Here is a 21,001-nt window from a genome sequence, read left to right on the forward strand (position 1 = left end):
TTTCCAGCACGACCAATACATTGAAGATCTGACAACCCTATCAAAATTTGTTAGCACTTAAGTGTAATTCATGTACTTTTTGGAAGCCGGATCTCAGATATCATGATAAAACGATGTCCGGATCTATCATGCGACCTGTCGTTGGATAGGTAATCAAAAGACCTTTCCAACGCGTTTAAAAACATTCAAAATCTGACAACCCTACCAAAGTTATAAGCACTTAGGTGTTATTTATACACTTTTTGGAGATATTTTGATGAAAATGTTGTCCAAATATATCATGCGACCTATCTTTGGATAGGTAATTAAATGACCTTTCTAACGAATGTGAGGATGGCACCAACCACATAACGGTGGATTAAGTAACGTTTTTATCTCTAAAACTCAATTTTGACAAACTTTTTTCCTTCATATAATTTATATTTTTGAAATTTTTGCGGAAAACGAAAAATGTCATCTCTTGAGCTCTGGGGTATAACGGATGTTTGTATTTTCTGTATTTTCTGATTTTTTAAATATATATTCTTGGAATAATTAGAAATCTACCCGAAAAAGTTTCGAAATAGTAGTTTATGCAACAAGTAGCAATAAATGATTTTTTCAGCACGAGTTGTACATTTATCCAACGAGGTTTACCGAGTTGAATAAATACGACGAGTGCTTAAAAATTCAAGTTTTGCAACGAGTTACTTACAACAATTCTTTAACTGAATGATATGTCAGACATTCATGTGTTTAGTAAATTCACCGTTTAAAACTAAAAATACTGAAAAATTCTACTTTTCGATACTTGTTATGAAAAGTTCAACTTTTCAGCACCAATTTCTAGTTCTTCTTTTCAGCACTGGTATTGAAAGGTATTAATTTACCATTCATTTATTTTTGGTAGGAAAAAGTAGGCTGTTTCGTTTCTTCAGAAGGACAGGAAAAGTTGACAGTTTCACAGTTGAATTGCAAATTGTAGTTTATGCAACAAGTTGCAAAAAGAGGATTTTTTCAGCACGAGTCGTACATTTATCCAACGAGGTTCACCGAGTAGAAAACCAAGACACGCGTTTCAGAATTGTCAAGTTTTGATTGTGAAATTTTGAAAAAAAAAAAAGCATTTGAAAACCACTTTGACTTCGAATACTAGCTTCTGAAAAGGGGTTTCAACTGAATACATTTCGAATATTTTTGAAAAATCAAATTTTCAGACACAATTTCATCCAAGTTTTGGTTCTCTTTAACATGCCAAAAATCAAAATATTGGCACAAATGCTTGAAAAAACTCAAAAAACCATTTTCCGCTTGTGGATCAGGGGTCTTTTTTTCTGGGAACACTGCTATAGAGTAATTTTTTTAGTTTTATAATGGGAAAAAAAGTTTTTATGCAAATTAAAAAAAAATGAAAAATATTTGCAACGGCCTTAATGTGAAAAAAGTCATTTAAAGTCCCAAAACTTGTTGAAAAGTCAAGTTTAAAGAAATATTTTTGCCTACAAGCTGTGAAAAAAAAAACCAAAATTCAAACAAAAATTTTTTTTTCAATAACTTTTTTTCTTCTTCAGAGTTTTACATTCAACTCAAGGTCGAGGAAGTGCACTATGAAAACGTCACTGCAGAATTGTGGTAGGTCTGCACTTAACCAAATATAATGGTATTGATTTTCTCGCAGCTGTCTATGTCTGTCCGCACTCAATACTACAGTCGTGATCATCACAACTAGGTGGAATTTGTGAGAATGTTTATATTAATTTTAATTGAAGAATTTAAATATGTTATTGAACTTTTCTATTTTCAACAACAAGACAAAACAAATAATTTTTTTTAAAGATTTATTTCCGTACACTCCGAATTCCTACTCCGTACCGGTTTTGTTTTCAACTCGAATTCTTGGTCCTGCCCCAAACTGTCGTTTATGTGTGAGCCTTGTATAATGCAGTGTTCATTATATGTGATATATGAGCCACCCCAGAGGGGGGCCGGGGGAGCAGGAAGCAGACTCAGCCGAAGGATTATGCCAAGGCCAGTCGGGAAACCTTGCCGACGGTCGACGGGTTGTTCAAGGTTAATAGGAGGGTTATAAATTTTCGGTTGTCATGTGTGGGCGAGCTATCAAGTGCTGGAAAAGCTGGAAATGTTAATAAGCTTTAATTAAATCGATACGATTTAAATCCTCCAATCAAATTATCTGAAAATCCCGGTTTAATCGAGCAAAGGGAATATTTTCTTTCCCAACCAACCGTATCTCAAAACAACACAAAAACAGCTCCCAAAAAGGGGTTGACGCCAGTTGATCTAGTAAGAAAAACAAGATTGTGTACCCAAACAAACCAACGGGCTCGGTAGTGGTCCCATCGGGAGCTGCTGTCATCGTTTCCCGTTGGTTTGTCGGTTGAGTTGGGTTCCTCTCGATAGGAGGATGATTGCACAATCGGAGTCTCCTCTGGGAGATAATTGGGTGTGGATTAGGACTTTGAATTTGTTTTTCTTATGATAACAGACTTTTTTCAGAAGGTGTAAAACACATGTTTCAATATGTATTTTTACATTTTGTTTTGCAATGAACCAACCGAAAGAGGCCTAAACCCTAAACTCTATTGAAAAGAAAATTGCAGGAAAATTAGTCCTGCTAGCAAATTTTAATTTTCCCAAAGGAACCATGACTCCATCATAAAGAGCAGTATTTAGCACCATAGCGTGCTGTCACCATGTGGTAAGTTGGCAAAAACCGTTCTCTCCTGGCAGGGCTGCCAACTCTGCCTCAGTTCCTCATCCCACCGATAAGCAACTGCCTGTGCTTTGGATATATCAACAAAATGAGCCTGAGTGTGTGTCTCACAAACAAATAGTCTTTTCGTGATGTGCAATTTTCCTTACATTGGATGTTGCTTTGGCAGTACGCGTTCAGCGGAAGCAGTGCTGCCAATCAACCCGGGCACAAGGCCAAAAGAGGAAGAAAAAAAAAACTCGAAATGAAGTGCGTGTTGACGTGACAAAGTACCATCGGAACCGTCCTCAAGGGGGAAAGTCTGGCGAGATAATTTGGGCATTTTTTTCTTTTGGTTGTTTGAAGAAGCCGTTTTGCCAGCTGAGACCAGCGGTTTTCAACAAAACACATCTTTGTTGAATGTGGTTGTTCTTTTGTATCACAAATCCTTAAATATACTTGCAAAACACCCCTTTTGTGATTGCAATATGTGATGAAAACTCTTACATGGCAAATGGATGAAGCTTCTAAAACAGCTATCCGTCATGTCAAAACCAATAAAGTCGGACCTGGATAACTCGTTACATTTTGCCTACAAAGCACACCCAGTGGCCACTTCCATGCCAGGTCAAACAAAGTCCTGGGGAATCCCTCCACCGGCGATGGCCTCTGCAATGGCAGCTCTCAGCAGTAAATACACTTTTGTACACATTGTACTGTGCGGGATTAAATTGAACGAAAGAGAAAACTTTGCTGGCAGCACTGCACAACTGATGCAACACCGGACTTATCCGGTGGTGTTTTTCTGAGAAGAAAAAGCAAACGCCCGAGCAGGGGTAAATAACACGAGAATACCAAATTTTGGTATTACTTGGACAAATAACAGAGACCAAAATGTGCCCTTGGTTGCCCAGTAATAGATGGTAAAATACCATGAAATCATACCAAAGTCGTGTATGTGGAAGGGCACAAAAATGCCAAACAATGTTATTCCAAGGGTAAAATAATACCTCAAAATAAAACCATTTCAATACCAAGTTGAGTTCTTCTGTATTTTTGAACATTGCTTGAATACCAAAACTTGGTATTGCCATGGTTTTATTTTTAGGTATTCCCACGCCCTTGGAAAATCATATTTTGGTATTCCTGTGGTCTTCCACATACATGATTTTGGTTTGATTTCATGGTATTTTACCATCTATTACTGGACAACCAAGAGCACATTTTGGTCGCACAAGATATACCAAAATTTGATATTTTCATACCATTTTGAGTGCAACAGGTGCCGTTAGTGAAAAATCGGAAATGATCAGCCAAATCTACTCACCTGATGATTCCATGTTGTTCTTAGTGATATTCTTCACCACATCGAATACCGTAAACTGGGGTGACTTTGATAGCCCGGGGTGACATTGATAGAAATTTGATTTGGCGACTAATTTTGATACATCCAATATAACAGTCACATTTTTGCTTATATGTTCGTTAATAAGCTGTCCCTTAATGCTTGCATACTCATAATTCTCAAAAATGTTTAGATATTAATTTGATGGGCATTTTGAAAACCTATCAAAGTCACCCCGGGCTATCAAAGTCACCCCAGTTTACGGTACATTTGTCATTGATAAACGGCCTGTGCTTGAAGTTCTTGAAGATTCTAAAAAATAACAAGATTGAAAAATAAGGATTGAAATTCACCAAAATTGAATGATCTGTTGATTAACTCGTTTTTCAAAGTATTTGGTTATTCCAACTTAGAGAAATTTCAACGTTTTTTTAAATCTTAGAAGATAGATCAAAAATATATTAAAATCAGCTTTTACATTTTTGAGTTTCAAGTCAAATAAAAATTAATTATCTCGTCAAAATTTATAAAAAAAATTCCATAGTTTCAGAGGAATTTGATTAAACCTTTCAATACCAAAATAATACCAAAATGGCATCCTGACTTTGAAAATTTTCCACAATTTTAAGTAATTTCTTTAGGGGGTATATCAAAAATGTTTAAAATCAAGTTTGAAATTTCCGGTTTTCAAAGAAGGCATTCGCTTTGAGACATCATTTTAGCGCAAAATTTATTATTTTGTCAAAATTGGTCAAATTTTCCCATAGTTTCAAAGGAATTTGATGAAATCTTTTAATACCAAAATAATACCAAAATGTGCCATCCTGACTTAGAAAATTTTCCACAGTTTCAAGTCTTTTCTTTAGGGGGTATATCAAAAATGTTTAAAATCAAGTTTGAAATTTCCGGTTTTCAATGAAGGCATTCGCTTTGATGCATCATTTTAGCGCAAAAATAATTATTTTGTCAAAATTGGTCAAAATTTTCCCACAGTTTCAGAGGAATTTGATAAAATTCTGTAATACCAAAAGAATACCAAAATGTGGTGTTCGACCATTTGAAAATTCTGCAATTTTGCAATATCAAAACAATACCTTAAATTGGTATGATAGCACATTTTGCTCTTGCATAATCCTTAAGACAAATTTTAAAGGGTTCAGGAATACCAAAATTTGGTATTGATACCAGAGAAAGGTATTATAACGCATTTCCCTTGTTATTTACCCATGCTCGGGCGGTTAAGGATAAAGCAATGTTCTTCTCCTTCCCATCCAGTCTTTGGAGAGTTTCGCAGAAGGATGAACCCGAGATTGGATTCTGCGGCAGACTGAATGGTTGAGGCGTACTCCCTGGCATCTCGCATTGGATTTGAAAGCACGAGGTGATGAAAGAGTGCAACACTGCCTTTACAGAATCGGCTCATGTTGGTTTGACCGGCGCAACACTTTTCTGAACAAATATTGCAACTTGTGCTCTGCTGCATTACATGGTGAAACGGTGATGTAGTACCCTTAGGGATAGAACACTGAACTATGAGGTTGGAGTTGTAGGAAAAATCCCCCACAAAGAATGTGCCCTTGAGGCACTTTTAAGGATGCTCATTTGAGCGAAGGAATAACTCAACTGGAGAGAAAATGAATTATGGTGTTTAATGGTATGGTTAAGGATAGCAACAGTAAGGATTTCATCGGATTTGTTGTTTGTCGGAATTCTGTATCAAATTCATGTTTAAATATTCAAGTTTATTTTTCTTAATTCATCCTTAAAAGTAGAAATGACAAGGATTGTTCATAATGTGGTGTCAAATCTTAACATTAACTTATGAAAACAATGCAACACATTCATTTAAAATTTATTTTGGAAACTTTTGTTGTTGCAATTCAAACCATTGAAATGTTATGTTTATTTTCTAGTTTAATTTGTAATTTGTAGGGAAAAAATATTTTTATGAATCAATTTTGTTTCGATCCGATTCACTTAAAACGATTAAATCACAATTCACTTATGCTTATTCTTCCCTATGCTTAATTAAAACGATTAGATCACAATTATTTGCAAAATTGTAAAGTTTATTTCAACAAAGCATTTGAATATTTTTGATAAACCACCCGAGCAGACGGAAATAACTTGGGAAGGTCAGTTTTTGATATTGTGAGAAGATCGAACTATGTTATTAGGATGATCGGATTAGTTGTTAAAATAACAAAAATCAATGACAAAGATTTATTCGAAGAATAACTTAAACTGTTATTATGTTGTTATTGCAATAACAAACCAATAACACAGAAGGAATCATGAAGGAATAACAAGATTTGTTATTTTGTGCGGAGAGGATGTTATTGAACTGGTTATTGTTATTGTTTGGTTTATTTGCCGTTTGCAAATAAACCTGCAGTTGCCATAACTCCTCTGTACTAGTCAGGGCTGCAGAGTCGGGTACCTCCAAGCGACTTTGAATCCATACTTTGAAGACAACTCCAACTCTGGATGCAGGATATGACGTCAACGACGACTTCAGCTCTCTAAAAATACCCGACTTCACAGATTCCGACTCCAAGTAAAAGTTGCTGAAAATTTGCTGAATCCGATGCAGTCTCCGAGGTCTCACTCCAGCTCGAACTTCAACGTCAGCTCCGACTTCCTGGCTCTGTGAAAATAATAACAGTTTTTGTTATTCACACTTCAAAAATTCTCAATAAATAAATCAATGCCGTTAGGGAATATAACAAAATTAAAAAAAAAAGAACTTTCAAAAGTTAATTTTATCATTTTTAACAAAGTCCTTTAGAAGGTATATCAAATAATAAAAAAAATCAAGTTTCAAAATTTCAACTTTTCAGAATAATTTTAGCTTAAGGACCCCATTTCATGGCCAAAATAATGATCCCGACGAAATTGGTCAAAACTATCCCATAGTTCTAGCCAATTTTAGCAAAGTCTCTTAGGGGGTATATCGAATAATTAAAAAAATCAACTTTGAAAATTTCAACTTTTTAGAATAATTTTAGCTTAAGGACCCCATTGCATGGCCAAAATTATGACCCTGACGAAATTGGTCAAAATTATCCCAAATATCTAAACATATTTAACAAAAGAAAAAATAATAACAGATTGTGTTATGGACACTTAGAAACTTTTCAATTCAATTTTCAATTCGGTTTTATTGGTGAATAATCAAGATACAATAAGTTCTTTTGAGGTACATAACAGAGTTTTGGAGTTCCTTACAGCTGTGTGTTACATCATAATCCATTTTGGAACAATTATTGCTTGTAAATAAAGGTGTCACCAAGAGTAAGAAAAAATAAAAAAAAACTTACTAAAATTGCAAGGGAAAGGGGATAGAAATAGAAAAAGCTTAGAACTAGATCACAGTTTTTTATCCTTTATAGATGTGCTTGATCATCAGCTCCCCAAGGGCCAGGAATTGTTCCGCCTTGTTACGGCAGGTCCGAAACCGCGTCATCATCTCCCCTGCGAGAGCAAAGAACTCTGGCAGGGTAAAGAGATCTTCTCCGGTAACTTCTTGCTGGGCCGTATTGCCACTGCCAGCAGCGACCACGCTGGCGAACGATCGCCCCCATCCAGGAGGGAACGCTGAGTTGTCCGCTGGAACCGTACGATGACCAGCTGCCGGCACGGTTTCGCTCGTACTTCGTTGAGGAGGGTGGGACGCTGCTGCTTTCTTCTTCCTCTTTTCCTGCTCCTCGAGGTAGTTTTTCCGTGCGCTGCATCCACGGTAGTTGCTGGTATGGTTACCTCCGCAGTTGGCGCACTTGATGCGCGCCTTCGTTTGCTCTGCCTTGTCCCCCAAGTCCGCTTTGCATGGCAGTGCACACGCCTCAGAGAGGTGTGATTCACCGCACTTCACACAGCGGGGCGGGAGGTTGCAGTTCCGCGAGCCGTGGCCGAATTTCTGGCAACGGTGGCATTGTGCTGCGTCCGACGGGTTCTTTGAGTAGAACCGCCAGTTTACCCAAAACCCGTCCAACGCCTTAGTTCGCCGCAGGTCTTGAATTTTGACGGTGCCGCGGTCGAAGTACAACAGGTACAGTGTGTGTGTACCTGTGACTGTAGTCTTCCGCGAGAGCACTTTTATGTCACGCGGCGTTATTCCAGCACCCGAGAGGTCCTTCTTGAGGTCGGAGATCGGGCGGTCTTCACAGCAAAAAATCCGATGGTAAAATCGCATGCAAAAGCATGCACATCACCTTGGTCAAAATAAACACTTAAAATTACACACATGTATGTACAAAAAAACGTGTAATATTACACAAATCCTTATTTTGAAACCAGGGATAGGTATCGAATTGGTTATCATGTCAAAGTCGTCAATGTAAATAAAAACAAGCAAAATAAAATGCTAAAAAAAAACAGTTTTATTACCACAACAATACAATGCATTTCGAAGAAATCTATGCCCACCGACATTAATCCAACTGAATGAGCATTTTTCTTCTTAAGAGGTCGTTAAAAAGTTTCACTTTTTCACTCGTCCTGGATACCTGGATATTTTGATCGAGCAGTCTCCGACGGGGAGGCGCGAAGTCCTCATCTCGACGACGTTCCAGCTTGGCTGGAAGCTCACCGCGAGCTAACCTTCATTGGACACCATGCGGCGCCGATGGACTGCTTTGGGAAGATGTCCAGCTTCCGACTATTTCGCGCCTTGAAGTCAACATGGCCAACTTGTTTCGATAGTGGTGCAATTCTGAGAAATAAAATGCAAATAAATAAGAGAGAATGATTAGAGATTAATGTAAAAGATGGAGAAGAGGCAAGGAAAACGTCAATCATCACTTTTTTGCTTGTGCACATACATGATTTGTTACGTTTCAACGCCGAGCGTGCAGCTTCCGGGGCAAGTCCACGTCCCGACGACGTTGCAGCTTGGCCGGAAGCCCACTGGGAACTTATCTTCGTTCGACACCATGCGGCGCCGATGGACTGCTTCGGGGAGATGAGCGTGCAGCTTCCGGGGGAAGTCCACATCCCGACGACGTTGCAGCTTAGTCGGAAGCCCACCGGGAGCTCATCTTCCCGGTCAAGTTTTGTCCAGCAGATTTGAACCGGGTATGATGCACGATGATGGAGGTTGGGGAATTTACTTCTGCGGTTGTTTAGTTGTCAGTTCTGAGCAAGGCCTCGCGAGGGTTTTGGTGTTGGTGATCATATTTACCTTTGGCGTCCGTCTGCAGGTGTTTAGCTGTCACGTACCGAGTTCGCCGGTTTCAGGAGGACGCTCCGAAGCCCGTTCGTGTTGTGTCCGGAAGATTTGAACCGGGACTGATGCACGGCCTGGAGGTTGGGAGAACTTACTCCGTCTCGCGGTTGAAACTCTAAGAAAAAAAAAACAAAGAAAAAGGTCGTTTTGAAGTTTGCGCGAGGTGTTTTTGTTTTTGTTGATCATTTTTACCTTTGGCGTCCGTCTGCAGGTGTTTAGCTGTCACGTACCGAGTTCGCCGGTTTCAGGAGGACGCTCCGAAGCCCGTTTGTGTTGTGTCCGGAAGATTTGAACCGGGTATGATGCACGGCCTGGAGGTTGGGAGAATTCACTCCTGCGGTTGTTTAGTTGTCAGTTCTGAGCAAGGCTTCGCGAGGGTTTTGGTGTTGGTGATCATATTTACCTTTGGAAGAGTCGATGAATGGCTTCCGCGAGTTGACAATCTGGGCATTTCCACCGGCAACGACCGTCAGCGGCTGTCTGCGGGTGTTTAGATGTCACGTACCGAGTCCGCCGGTTCAGATCGACGCTCCGAAGACCAGTCGTGTTTTGTCCGACAGATTAGAACCGGGTATGAGGCTCACTCCTGCGGGTGTTTAGCTCTCACCGCTCTCACTCACCATTTCGGGCAACTCGAAATACGATAGACGAATTCAGTTTGAAATGGCCGCTAGGTGGCCAATGGTGTTAGAAATGACAGCTTCCATGTATTTGAATATGGGAGCTCAGGAAAACTCAATTTTTAAGCAATAAAATGATTATTTATGATAAGAGTATTGATTGAATAGGTGCACAAAATGTGTCTAGAATATTATTAAAATAAAAACTGTTCGAAAAATTTGCAATCGAGATAAGTACACCATTCGATTCAGCAGGAATTTTGGGCACCAAAATATATAGTTTTCATATGTTAAGTATTTTATTTTTAAAGAAAATTAACAAAAAGTATGAAAATCGAGACATTTAGTATGGGAGCTGTCAAATCTCTCACCATCAAAAAGCAGCGTTGAGCTTTCGCTGGATTTGTCTATCGCGATGCACCTGACAGAAGGAAACTGATGGCACTGGGATTTTATGAGATCTGTCAAAGTCGGCTAAATGAATTCGTCGATAATTTTACACGAAAATTGACAGTAAAACTTGTGTACAAGGTTGCGTTGAATATTGTATCGAATGTACAGCAAATATTACACGTTTAAGTAGTAATGGGTGTTAGTTTTTATTTTAAGGATTGGGGATCAAATAAGCATGTAATATTACACAAAATAAAATACATGCAGGTGTATTACATGCAGGCACTTTACTACTTTTTTTGCTGTGTTGGTACCCCTATAGAAACTTTTCCATTTGTGCGATTTATGGTAATTTTATTTCTAAGTCAGTACACCGAACGAATAACAAATTTTGTTATTAGGAGAGTTTTTGAAATGCATAACATTTTCCTCTTATTAGCGTGTTATTCAAATAACATTTTCAATATAATATCACTTCAATACCAAATTTTGTTATTTTATCAGAAACTGTTATTATTTTTCTTCTTGAAGTTGAAGTTCAGGATAAAATAATAACACTTTTTGTTATTTTTACAGGATTTGTTATTGAAATATTATTGATTTTGTTATTACCGTCTGCCCGGGTAGTGCTCCCAACAAATACAACCAAATCTCGGAGCGTATGGTGGTGTGTCCCCACGCTTCTTCCTCCCCTGTCAATTCAGAATTGTGTTGTTGTTCGTACACTCTGTGCTCAAACTCAACCCACTTCAAACGAACCATGTCTCTGCGATACAACTTTACGCAGTAGGCCTCGCCCCTTTAACGCTTGTGATGTTTCAATGCATTCTAATGTAATGGGCGCACTATGGATGTTAATAAATGACAAGAAGAGTGCTAAGCGTAATCTAACCTAAGGCACTCTCCAGGATCGCTTCGAAAGATTGGCTGCGCTAGTATTTGATTAGATTAGATCAGATTAGATTAGATTTCAAAATTTTATGAAATCTTCTTCTTGAAGTACTTTAGACACTTATGTAACGCGGTCAGTTTGATTCCACACCATTCCGTACGTGTTTAATTTGTACTCTTCATTTTGCGGAAAAATCTCAAACCTATTCCCGTTTTAAGATACCATCAACTCATTGAATAAAATTGTATATTCATTGAATGAAAAATTTGACTTATCTCCTGTATCATTTAACAAGCTGTATTACCTAATTTTAAGACTGCATTGTTCAAAATGTGCCAAAATTACCTGAAACGAGAAGAAAATATTGTTGATTAGTAGTTTGGAATAGGAAATGAATTAATAAAAGTAACAATAAAATAAATCTTCAAAAATGCAACCTTGCACCACGACACACCACAGAGTATCGAACTTAATCAGATGAACATATACTCGTCGGTTCTCATTTCCATCTGTTGTTGGCAGTCAAGAGTTAATTTGGCGTAAAGAACCGTGACAAATGGCACAAACAACGTATGTGACTCTGGAGGATAACATCTATACGTTTGTTTGTTTTCTTTTGTAAACTGAAAATATACTATTATTTTTTAAAGATGAAACATCAAAAGTGTAGTTCAACTAACAAACATCTGACATTAGGAGGGTTAATCAATTCGTACCCGAACGGGAAATTTCGTGACAAAACTTTCGCAAGGAAAACTGGCGCCATCTACCGGGCTGGCAGCTGCCAGCGAACGATCTGCGTTGCGTGACTGGTCTGGTTCCGGCGGCACTTGGCGGCGGCAACTCGCCATCCTCGCCATCTCAATATCAATTTGTGGCCTCTCCACGTGGCGCGCGCGTGTCTCACGAGGCCATCTTGTTCTGCTGCTGCTGCTGCAGTGTGAGATAATCGTGCGTGCGTGCCAAGCTGAAGATGAGGCTGGGAGGAAAAAGAAGAACTTGTCACGTCTCACTTTCGAGAGGACGCCGACGAGTGGCAAAGTGAATGCGACGCCGTCGTTGTCGTCGCAGAAACGTGTCACTGAATTAATTTGTTAGCGTGAATTGAGGGAGTGCAGGTGTTTGAAGTTGATAACGGGAGGGAGGGGGAAGCGATTGCTTTAAGGTTGTTGTTAACGCATGTGAATGGGACGAATGGGACGAAGAATACAAATTTGCGTGTTCGAAAAAAAAAGAATTAGAGTGTAGAGTTAATTTTAAACGTATAACAATGATTCAATGTGTTTCAATTAGCAGACAGCAGTCCCATTAACTAATTCTTCAACGTGATTTTTTTCAACTTATCGAAAACATTTTTTTTTTGCAATTCCTGTAAAACTGTTAACTTTTTCTTTCCTTCTGGAGAAACGAGACGGCCTAGTTTTCCCTACCAAAAATAACAGATTTGAAAATCAGTACCTTTCAATTGTTAAGATGAACAACCCTGTAGTCGTCATCGAGTCGACCTAGTCGGACAAACCCCCTGTCGACCTCAAGCGCAGCTTTCAGAGCTGAAAAACAACAACAACAAGTGTGTTGCGTCATTTGTTGTAAAAAGCACGCGGTTCAATAAAGTCTCCAGTTTAATTGAAGTAAACTACGCGTTTTTCTCCGGAACAAATCCGACCAACCTGCCACTCTGCTCATCATCAATATGGGTGGGTGGGTGAAATGGGTGCTGAAAAGTTGAACTTTTTCGAGTTAAAAAATATTTATTTCGAAAATTCAACATTTCAAAAGGGTGAAATCTTGACTGTAAACAAACAGTTGATCCTACTTGCTCTAGTGACAGTTCGCGTTGTGTGGGATAGGCGGCTTGTTCACATCCAAAGTTTCACCCTATTTAAAATTTAACACGGAAGTGATAAAAGTCAAATAAAAAACGTTATTTAATCCACCTTTAGGTGGTTGGTGCCTTCCTCTCATTTATAGTGATTCCAACCCCTAAAGTGTCCACATGTTTATGGATCTCCCTAACGTTCGTAGCACCTAAGAGGTCCTAATAAAAATAAGTGATGAGTAAAAAAACAGACTACCTACAGACTTTTTGTCAAGATTATACAGACACGGCCTTTGAGGAAAATGACATTCCTCTACACGGCTTTTCGTGGCGATCAGACCCGACCAGTTGAGGTTATGTGAATTCAGACCATTTTTAAACTGCTTGTAATTTAAGATAGGTAAGTCAGATCTTGAAAATTCTTACTCCACCTAAAAGGTCTTCTCATATGCTTTCTAAAAATATATAACATGTGAGGGTTTCATGAAAAAAACACCCTTTTTACCATAATTTTAATTTAATATGAAACAGTTTTTTAACATAACTTTTTAAATACATGACAAAACTGCATGAATTTAAATAGCAACTTAGGGGACTTTAAGACGGATCGATTAAAACCATTCCGGCCAAAATCAGTTGAGCCTGTGCCGAGATATTCCAGTGACATTGATTTGGTACACATGTCTACATACAGCCAAACACACAGACATTTGCTCAGCTGGTGATTCTGAATCGATATGTACAAATGAAGGTAGGTCTAGGAGGTCTAAATAAAAGTTCATTTTCCGAGTGATTTCATAGCCTAACCTCAGTAAGGTGAGGAAGGCAAAAACCGATAATTTTTTTGCGATTCCGTCGTGAAGTTGCTTACTTTTATTGTCATTCTCGGACGACGAAACAGCCTACTTTTCTCTACCAAAAATAACAAAATCAAATAGTGACCCTTTTCAAACAAATGCTGAAAAGTTTTACTTTTCAGCACTGAAATGGATGCTGAAAAGTTGAACATTTTAGCACTTGTTTGGAAAAGTTATGTGTGACAGTGCGTGGCCGAATGGTTACGCTGTCCGCTTTGTAAGCGGATGATTCTGGGTTCGATTCCCATCTGCTGCAACCTTCCATCGGATGAGGACGTAAAATGTCGGTCCCGGCCTTGGTTGTTAGGCCGTTAAGTCATTCCAGGTGTAGGAGTCGTCTCAATGTCATAAGTACAAACAACACACCAAACCAAGCCTACTCCGGTGGAATCGCTGGCGGCGGTTGGACTCACAATCCAAAGGTCGTCAGTTCAAACACCGGGGTGGAAGGTTCCTTGGAGTAAAAGAGGTTTGGGTGCTCTCCCCATTCAAGCCTTTACTCCTAGGTTCGAGCAGAAACTTGCAATAGAGACCACAAAAGACCCGGGGGTCGTTAATGTGGATGGTTTGATTTGGAAAAGTTATGCTTTTCAACATTTTTTTGATTCAAATGATTCATTGACTCTATGCATGGAATAATGTCAAAAAATAATGTTGGGAACCTTTTGGGTAATAAATAGGTTTTAAATTAAATACTCTAAGTTAAGCAATGGTTTAAGGTCGAATTTGTGTCTGGGTCGAATTTGTCATCTGTTGCTGTATTTTCATGACAAATTGTACAAAGAAAAGTTTTTTATTCGGTCGTTTTGAGGATTCCACCTTGGATGTTGGGGTTATTTCAAAGAAAGGTAAAAATCTGGTAAATTTGGGTTGGAAAATTTTGATTTGAGGTAGAATATGTAATTTAGAGTCCCTTTAGGCACATTCATAAGAAATTTGATGGATATGAACATGAACCCATCGATTTCTATCGACTTTTGTGAATAAAAATTCAATAAAATCGAAAAAAATAAAAAAATAGTTGCTCTAGACCACCCCGACGAAATATTTCGCCGGACCCCGCAAAATGTTAGGAAAGAGCCCTTCTTTCATGTTGCCAAATATCAGACTTGCCGAATTTTTCATCTTAACGTTCTCGGAAAAATACACCGTGCTACAATTTGTTCAAGGAGTGCTTTTCGGAGTTTCAAAAAACTCGTTGAAAACTTGTTTTTTTCATCACTCGTATTTGTGACTCGTACTGAAAAAATCCTTTTTTGCAACATCTTGCATAAACTACTTTTGTTCTAATCATAACATAAAACTACGCTGAAAATACCAGAAGATCGGAAAATTATTTCTCAAGCTATAGATTCTTGCAATATTCACATGTCAATTTTATACCACCAGGTCGCAAAATTGTTTGAAAAACTAATGATGAAAATGGCAACTTTTGACATAGTGAATGCATGGATTAAGTTTTATCCAAATAAAAAAAGATGAGACGATTAACTTAAATGTAGTGGGTTGCTCAATTCGGAATTTATTAATTTATTTATGTTTTTCATTTTTTTTATTAAGTTGTGAAATAGGTATGTCCTATTTTACCTAAAGGGGATAGTCAAAGTTGCCAGATCAAAATTGAAAAAACAAAATCTTGTCAAGAACTGATACAAAATCTGGCAAAATCTGTCATTGAAACAATTATGAATTGGGAGAATAAGAATTAATTCAAGAAGTTTGTAAATAGTCATAGTCTGTCAAAAGCTGGCACAATAAATGATTAATCTTTAAACATCTGACATTCCCTGATTTATCTGGCAACCCTGGATATAGGTCACGTCAAAATGACAAATGTTAAAACAAGCAACAAACGAAAAATGCAATCTTGCTAAAATAATCACAAAAACATACGAATAATGATTAGTACATGTGAAAATTCTGAACATAAAACACGTAAGAAGAAGTATTTAACTTGAGAAAAATAATAACAAATTGAAATAATAGTGGCACGTAATATTCTAGCAGAGCTGATTCTGTTAGAATATCCAGTTCTGCTAGAACTCTGCTAGAATTCTGCCTGAACCCCCTAACTGGGAAAAGTTTAACAAAATTACAATCAGCAAACTAAACTAAACTTTCGGCTTCCACCACGTTAGCGGTGGAAGAGTTTGTCGAAATTCCAGAACGCTACTTTTGTATGTTCGTAGTTTTACTTCGACGTCGTCGTGCTTTCTTGTCACACCCGCCATTTCGACGTCCGAGAAAAACACGTTTTGATGTTTGACCTTGAATAAACAAAAACGAAAGCACGCAATGTAAATAATAACAAACACGTTTTGTTTGGCTGACAATTATGTGCATTGTCCCGAAGTTTGGTTGAAGTTGGTTGCTGGAGTCCCGAGTTATAATTACAAATGTTTACGGTAGTCTAACTTGTACGTGCGTCAAACGCGTTCTGACCCGAAATCCCTTTGGCCTTTGGCCAGAGTGACAAGATAGCACGACAAGATTGAAACTACTTTCATATGTAAAGTAACAAAAATGCACGGAGTTTATTCGGATTTCGTTGAATATCTCAGGATTGAAATCGAATTTTGGGGATATGTGAAGGTCAAAAGATAGGGCATTGTGAGCTGCACAATATGGCTTTCTTAACTCAATTTGGCCCAAAATGCACGCACGACAAGTTAGCATGACGGCGACGACTTGTTTTACAGTTTCAAAACTGTGGTTACGTAGTGGATTTGATAGTTTCGCCTAGTTTTTTCCTCGACTAAAGCTTCCTGATGGATAAACTTATATTGCACTAGTTTGATCTAGTTGGGAAATTTATTTTGGAGATTAATCAAGTGACTTTGATTGACACGCGTCGGAGGGATGACACCAGTTAAACCCTATCAACAGTTTGAACATTAAACTCTGAACAAAAATAGCCAAATTTGTTATAACAACAGCCCAGTAATAGACGTCAAAAGGCACAATTAATAAAACGAAACGAAATTCTGTGGTCAGGAAAGTTTTTCTCGAGTTCGTTACAAAGTGTGACACACTTCGCAATTACAGAGCTTGATACCTTCAGGGTTCAAGAAACGCAGGGAGGATGGAAAGCGACCAAGCCCCGGCACAGATTGCCGGAAAATTTGTGGCCTAGCAAACTCACAAACAACTTTACAAAACAACCACACAAATTTGGCACTGGAATCGGTCCACCTTAACCTCGCTTCCCCTGTCTTCCTCCAGGTACTTTGTCTTCCCAGAGCTTTTCCCCCAGTTTTCCGCAACATTGCATTTATTTAGCAGTTGGCACACAATTGTCGATGTGACCAGTTTGGGAACAAGGACACGTGTGTTCCTTCCCGCTTCTCCTCCTTGCCACGTGTGGAGAAAGTTGTGTGTCCCCTCTTTTGGTCACAAAGAGTTGAAAGTTTTCTACCCAGATTTGCTCTTTGGTGTTTTGCTGCAGCTGCAGAAGCTTCCCAGGCGGCAACGATGGGAATCTATGGCCAGAAGCCACGGTGGGACAGGATAAAGGACCGACTCATAAATCTGTCCCCTGGATCGTGAGGAGTTTTCACGGTCTGGCCCTTTCTCCGGATGCAAACGATCGCACTTCCGGTGGATTATTTGGAAGCCTTTGTCACTTTTGCAGTAATGGACTGGGATGGAAAGTTTCGAAATTGAAGGCAGGAAGGCGGATATTACTTCTTAGGTTTGAACAAAGTTTAGAAATGCTTTTGAAATATGAAACAATTTAACGTTAGTTTGTGTCAGTTGAATGTTGTTTGTTAGAATCAGCGTCTCAGAGTCTGAGAGTCAAAGTCTGAGAGTCAAAGTCTGAGAGTCAGAGTTTGAGAGTCAGAGTCTGAGAGTCAGAGTCTGAGAGTCAAAGTCTGAGAGTCAAAGTCTGAGAGTTAGAATCTGAGAGTCAGAGTCTGAGAGTCAGAGTCTGAGAGTCAGTGTCTGAGAGTCAGAGTCTGATAGTCAGAGTCCGAGAGTCAAAGTCTGAGAGTCAAAGTCTGAGAGTCAGAGTCTGAGAGCCAGAGTCTGAGAGTCCAAGTCTGAGAGTCAGAGTCTGAGAGCCAGAGTCTGAGAGTCAAAGTCTGAGAGTCAGAGTCAGAGTCAGAGTCAGAGTCAGAGTCAGAGTCAGAGTCAGAGTCAGAGTCAGAGTCAGAGTCAGAGTCAGAGTCAGAGTCAGAGTCAGAGTCAGAGTCAGAGTCAGAGTCAGAGTCAGAGTCAGAGTCAGAGTCAGAGTCAGAGTCAGAGTCAGAGTCAGAGTCAGAGTCAGAGTCAGAGTCAGAGTCAGAGTCAGAGTCAGAGTCAGAGTCAGAGTCAGAGTCAGAGTCAGAGTCAGAGTCAGAGTCAGAGTCAGAGTCAGAGTCAGAGTCAGAGTCAGAGTCAGAGTCAGAGTCAGAGTCAGAGTCAGAGTCAGAGTCAGAGTCAGAGTCAGAGTCAGAGTCAGAGTCAGAGTCAGAATCAGAGTCAGAGTCAGAGTCAGAGTCAGAGTCAGAGTCAGAGTCAGAGTCAGAGTCAGAGTCAGAGTTATGATTTATAATTTGTGACAAACCCATGAAACATGGAAATATTAGTTATTTGACATACAATATTCAAATCATTAAAAACCAAACTCAACTTGACTTTGCAAAGCATCCCAACTTTCCCATTCCAAATCTAAACTTTCACATCAACCAAAATCGACTCTTCCCCATAAAGTTGATACTTTATTCATGCGCAACCCTGCCAGCTGATTCCACCGGTATCATAACAGTTTGTTTCAATTTTCAATTTCAACCAAAACCGTTCCCGGGATTCCCTTCTCTGCGTTCATACATCTCCGGTCTTGACCCGAAGGAGCACGGCAAACAAATTGTTCCCGACCGCATCCATTACCAATAAATATTCATATCTGGCCGATTATCTGGCTCTCAGAAGAAATTTCCTCTCCGGGAAAGCTGACCTGGGTCGTCCCGGCGCTAGACTCTCGTTAGCTCCCAGGATTAATCCAATATTTAAGAGCCTTGCTGCTCTATGTGCGCCAAGCTCAGGTGTAATCCTATAGCAGATCGTCTGCATTTTTTATTCATCATCTAGAAGAGTTAGCAGCCAGTGTAGAACTCGAAGTTGCTCTGATTCTTCTTCTTGGAGATCTGGGACCCACAGCAGCCTGAAGAATGATGATGATCTCATATCTCATTTGCGAGCAAACATTCATTTCGTCGACGAGGAGAAAAGTTCTTACGTATAATCAGCACACCGAAAAGAGCTGGGAAAGCCGCAATTGCTTTTCTTTCGCTGCTCGTTTTTCATTGCTGGGTAGAAGTGGTGTGGTGAAAACTGGGTAAACTCAAGCAGGGAAGTAGGGCTGTCAAGTAGAAACTTCAAATGAAGCTACTAGTATTACTAATTTATCGTTTGAGTCATAAAGCAATATAGATTTACGGTGAATTTGTAATAATTTTTAATAACTCTGAGCAAAAAAAAAAAATTAAAAAAATCATTTTAAAACATAAAAGCTCCTTCAAGTTCAAATCCCTGTCTACGCCCATGTCCAATTTCCCCTATTAGGGGAAGGTGGGGCAAGACGACCATATGGGGCAAGAGGAACAATTGCTCGTACGGCAGTAATTTTTACAATTTTGATTATTTCCAGTATGAGGAATTGTTGCTAGCAATGCAATTAGCTGATTCTACTACCACATAACCGCCAAAACGACGTAAACGCCACGGGGCATGCGATTTAGTGAAGTTTTTCAAAACCTTTGTTTTCTTATAATATTTGGAAATTGCAAAATAAGGCTTAGGATTCGTTTTAAAGCTCATTTTATCAAAATGCTATTTTTCCTAGATCAGTAGTGTCCCTACCAATGACATGCACCTATTACGAAGTATGATTTAACTTTTGGTTATTTTTGTTGAGAGCTTTTAAAAAATCTTGTTCAGGTGGGGCAAGTGTACCATATGGATTTTTAGTATGGAAAAAAATGCGAATTGCTGCAACAACATTTTTTATTGGGAAATAAATACTTGATAGTACTTAAAAATTGATAAACAATTGTTAAAAAAATTTCCATACAAAATAAAGTGATAATTTGAAAATTTACTATTTATCATCGAAGTAATATTTTTTCGTAAAAACGATAAAATTCTTAGTAAAATATTATTATTTTATCTAAAAATGGAAGAAACCTTTCAAATACATTCTAATCTGATGTATCTAAGTGATTACAGTTCAATTGTTAGCAAATTAACATGTTTTTTCATGCATTGTTCCTCTTGCCCCAACGGGTTGTTCGTCTTGCCCCACTAGCTGAGTAGAACGTACGGAAAATCAAAAATTTTAAAATCATTTTTTTACATTAAAAAACTGGATTTTTTAAAAACTGTTTCTTACAAAGTCTTAGTCAAGACCTAGAAAAAGATGATTATAATAAAATCCGACAGATTTTTTAACTTTTTAATGGGTTATAACGAGCATTTCCTTAGCTTGTTACACTTGCCCCACTTTCCCCTATGCTCTAATATTCCTCGTCCCAAATACTGGCGGTTGCTGTGAGGTTCCTGTGAGTGTCTGTGCATTCAGCCCACAATTCCACAGAAATAACACAGAAATTTCTCTTATTCTCTCCCAAAAAAATAAGGGAAGATCACACCACCAACACACGCGGGGCGCTCCGGAAAAGCTCCGGAATTCACGGGACATTGAGAGTGTAGATCCAGCCTGAAAAAGCCAGAATCGACCAGCCAGAGAAAGAAAAAAAACCGCCACGACTCGAAAGGAAAAACAAGGTTTCTGTGCCATTTCCCTGGCAAGCTGAATGGCTGCCGGTTTTCGCAATCACGGTGAAAGCGTCCTCGTTGGCAGATTTGCCTATTCGAACCGGCCGTGAGGCGAGAGGCTGAAAAGTGGTCCAGGGATGCTGCTCCCAGGGACTCGACAAGTTTGGCCTCGTTCTAAGCTGGAGGCAGCACCGCCAGTTTGAGTGGGGAGGAACTAGAGGCAAACTGAACACTGAAAAAAATATTGTTGGAATTTCAAAAAACCAAAACTTTTTCAACAGTGTAATGTCACATTTTTAGACGGGGAAAGCAGGCAGAGTTTACAATAAAGTGCAGTGCTGGCAGCAAAAGCAGCTGCAGAGGAAAAAAATAGGATATGATAAATGTACACTTTTATTCCAGA

At 38.9% G+C, this 21,001-nt stretch overlaps 1 protein-coding gene and 1 long non-coding RNA gene across 4 annotated transcripts in view; both read right to left on the minus strand.

The window, feature by feature from the left end:
* Positions 1-21,001, minus strand: part of LOC6050731 — a 365,664-nt gene that overhangs the window by 206,077 nt on the left and 138,586 nt on the right. The window lies entirely within an intron of this gene.
* LOC119768674 lies at positions 8,957-9,900 on the minus strand. The gene is made up of 4 exons (XR_005278138.1): positions 9,665-9,900; positions 9,454-9,595; positions 9,217-9,376; positions 8,957-9,147 (listed from the first exon to the last, which is right to left on the minus strand). It is a non-coding gene; the product is annotated as an uncharacterized LOC119768674 (long non-coding RNA).

Source organism: Culex quinquefasciatus, chromosome 3 (assembly GCF_015732765.1).
Source record: "Culex quinquefasciatus strain JHB chromosome 3, VPISU_Cqui_1.0_pri_paternal, whole genome shotgun sequence".
NCBI lineage: Eukaryota > Metazoa > Arthropoda > Insecta > Diptera > Culicidae > Culex > Culex quinquefasciatus.